Consider the following 3,695-nt stretch of genomic DNA (forward strand, 5'->3'; position numbering starts at 1 on the left):
TTCATTCGTTCGATCGGATTTATTCATGCATTCATTCAGTCGGATTTATTGAGCGCTGACTGTGTGCAGAGCACTGGACTAAGCGCTTGGGAAGTCCAAGTTGGCAACATATAGAGACGGTCCCTACCCAACAGTGGGCTTAAGGTCTAGAAGGAGCGCTTACTGAGCGCTTACTGTGTGCAGAGCACTGTACTAAGCGCTTGGGAAGTACAAGTTGGTAACATCTAGAGACGGTCCCTACCCAGTAGCGGGCTCACAGTCTAGAAGGGGGAGACAGACAACAAAACAACACATAATAACAAAATGAAATAAATAGAAGAATAAATATGTACAAGTAAAATAGAGTAATAAATCTGTACAGACATATTCACTCATTCATTCAATTGTATTTATTGGGCGCTTACTGTGTGCAGAGCACTGTACTAAGCACTTGGGAAGTACAAGTTGGTAACATGTAGAGACGGTCCCTACCCAATAGTGGGCTCACAGTCTAGAAGGGGGAGACAGAAAACAAAACAACACATGTTAACAAAATAAAATAATTAGAAGAGTAAATATGTACAAGTAAAATAGAGTCATAAATCTGTACAGACATATTCATTCATTCATTCAATTGTATTTATTGAGCGCTGACTGTGTGCAGAGCACTGTACTAAGCACTTGGGAAGTCCAAGTTGGCAACAAATAGAGACGGTCCCTACCCAACAGCAGGCTCACAGTCTAGAAGGGGGAGACAGCCAACAAAACAAAACATATTAACAAAATAAAATAATTAGAATAAATATGTACAAATAAAATAGAGTAATAACATATATCCAGGTGCTGTGGGGAGGGGAAGGAGGTAGGGCGGGGGGGATGGGGAACGGGAGGAGTGGGAGAGGAAGGAGGGGGCTCTTTTCAGTTAGTTCTCTCTCATTAACCTTCCTTTCAGGGTTTTAGAGCTAATTAAAACGTTTATTGGTCAATCAATCAATCAATCGTATTTATTGAGCGCTTACTGTGTGCAGAGCACTGGTCCAGAGGAAATTCTGAGAGGCTGAATATTTTACTGGCTAGGGCAGTTCCCCGGGATTATTACAGGAATTCTGGGGCCCATCCTGGCTCTCCAGGAGAATTATAAGCAGGTCGTGGGCAGGGAGAGTGTCTACCAACTGTTAGATTGTGCTCTCCCAAGCGCCTAGGACTGTGCTCTGCACCCAGTAAGCGCTCAATAAATACCACTGATTGATCGATTGGCTTGCTAAAGGCCATTTCCCATTTCAGGGCCTCAAACTCTCCAAGATTAAAAGATGAAGATTAAAAGATGAAGGACCTGGGTTCTAATCCCAGCTCCGCCACTTGTCGGCTATGTGACCTTGGGTAAATCACTTCACTTCTGTGTACCTCAGTTACCTCATCTGGAAAATGGGGATGAAGACTGGGAGCCCCAGGTGGGACAGGGACTGCGTCCAACCCCATTACCTTGTATCTGCCCCAGGATTTAGAACAGTGCCTGGAACATAGTGAGCGCTTAACAAATTCATTCATTCAATCATATTTATTGAGCGCTTATTTATTATTTGAATGCAGAGTTATTTATTTATTGTTTTATTTATTTATTTATTTATTATTTATTAATTTTTTTAGAGAGTTATTTATTTATTGAGTGCAGAGCACTGTACTAAGCGCTTGGGAAGTACAAGTTGGCAACATATAGAGACGGTCCCTAAGAAGCAGCTTGGCTCAGTGGAAAGAGCCCGGGCTTTGGAGTCAGAGGTCATGGGTTCAAATCCCAGCTCCGCCACTTGTCAGCTGTGTGCCTTTGGGCAAGTCACTTAATCAATCAATCAATCGTACTTATTGAGTGCTTACTGTGTGCAGAGCACTGTACTAAGCACTTAGGAAGTACAAGTTGGCAACATGTAGAGACAGTCCCTACCCAACAGTGGGCTCAGTCTAAAAGACTTAACTTCTCTGGGCCTCAGTTACCTCATCTGTAAAATGGGGATGAAGACTGTGAGCCCCCTGTGGGACCACCTGATTGCCTTGTAACCTCCCCAGAGTTTAGAACAGTGCTTGGCACATAGTAACCTCTTAATAAATGCCATAAAAAAAAACGGGCTCACACTAGAAGGGGGAGACAGACAACAAACCAAAACATGTGGACAGGTGTCAAGTCATCAGAACAAAAATACCAAAGTTATTATGATGATGATGATGAGGATGGGAGTCAGAGGTCATGGGTTCAAATCCTGACCGCCGCTTGTCTGCTGTGTGACTTTGGGCAAGTCACTTAACTTCTCTGGGCCTCAGTTCCTTCATCTGTTAAATGGGGATGAAGACTGTGAGCCCCCCGTGGGACAACCTGATCACCTTGTATCCTCCCCAGCGCTTAGAACAGTGCTTTGCACATAGTAAGCGCTTAATAAATGCCATCATTATTATTGTTATGATGATGATGAAAATTCAGACCCTTGACCTTATTTCCTGCAGATTTGGAGGAATCTGGGTCTGAAAGGGGCTTTGAGGTACAACTACAAATGGAGTAACTTTATTCCAACAAGCTTTAAAAGAAGGGTTCACTCCGTTCCCTCTAGACTGTGAGCCCCTCTAGACTGCGAGCTCATTGTGGGCAGGGAATGTGTCTGTTTGTTGTTGTTCTGTACACTCCTAAGCGCTTAGTACAGTGCTTTGCACACAGTCATTGCTCAATAAATATGATTGCTTGAATGAAAGAATGAATGAGTTCTCCTATAACACAAAGACTTTGTTCCTGACTGACCCTGCTTTATGACCCACTGTTGGGTAGGGACCGTCTCTATATGTTGCCAACTTTACTTCCCAAGCGCTTAGTACAGTGCTCTGCACACAGTAAGCGCTCAATAAATACGATTGATTGATTGATTGATTATGAAAGCCTTGCATTGCATCTCGATTTATTTTACTTGTTTGTTTATTTTACTCGATTTATTTTACTTAATAATAATAATAAATAAGATTGGTATTTGTTAAGCGCTTACTACATGCAAAGCACTGTTCTAAGCGCTGATACTTGTACATATCTATTCTATTTTATTTTGTTAATATGTTTTGTTTTGTTCTCTGTCTCCCCCTTCTAGACTGTGAGCCTGCTGTTGGGTAGGGACCATCTCTATATGTTGCCAACTTGGACTTCCCAAGTGCTTAGTACAGTGCTCTGCACACAGTTAAGTACTCAATAAATACGATTGATTGATTGATTGATTATGAAAACCTTGCATTGCATCTCAATTTATTTTACTTATTTGTTTATTTTACTTGATTTATTTTACTAGTGCATAGCTATTCCATATATTTTATTTTGTTAATATGTTTTGTTTTGTTGTCTGTCTCCCCCTTCTAGACTGTGAGCCCGCCGTTGGGTAGGGACCGTCTCTATATGTTGCCAACTTGGACTTCCCAAGCGCTTAGTACAGTGCTCTGCACACGGTAAGCTCTCAATAAATATGATTGATTGATTGATTGATTATGAAAACCTTGCATTGCGTCTCGATTTATTTTACTTGTTTATTTCACTCGATTTATTTTACTTGTACATATCTATTCTATTTATTTTATTTTGTTAATATGTTTGGTTTTGTTGTCTGTCTCCCCCTTCTAGACTGTGAGCCCGCCGTTGGGTAGGGACTGTCTCTATATGTTGCCAACTTGGACTTCCCAAGCGCTTAGTCCAGTGC

Source organism: Tachyglossus aculeatus, chromosome 1 (genome assembly GCF_015852505.1).
Source record: "Tachyglossus aculeatus isolate mTacAcu1 chromosome 1, mTacAcu1.pri, whole genome shotgun sequence".
In the NCBI taxonomy this organism is placed as follows: Eukaryota; Metazoa; Chordata; class Mammalia; order Monotremata; family Tachyglossidae; genus Tachyglossus; species Tachyglossus aculeatus.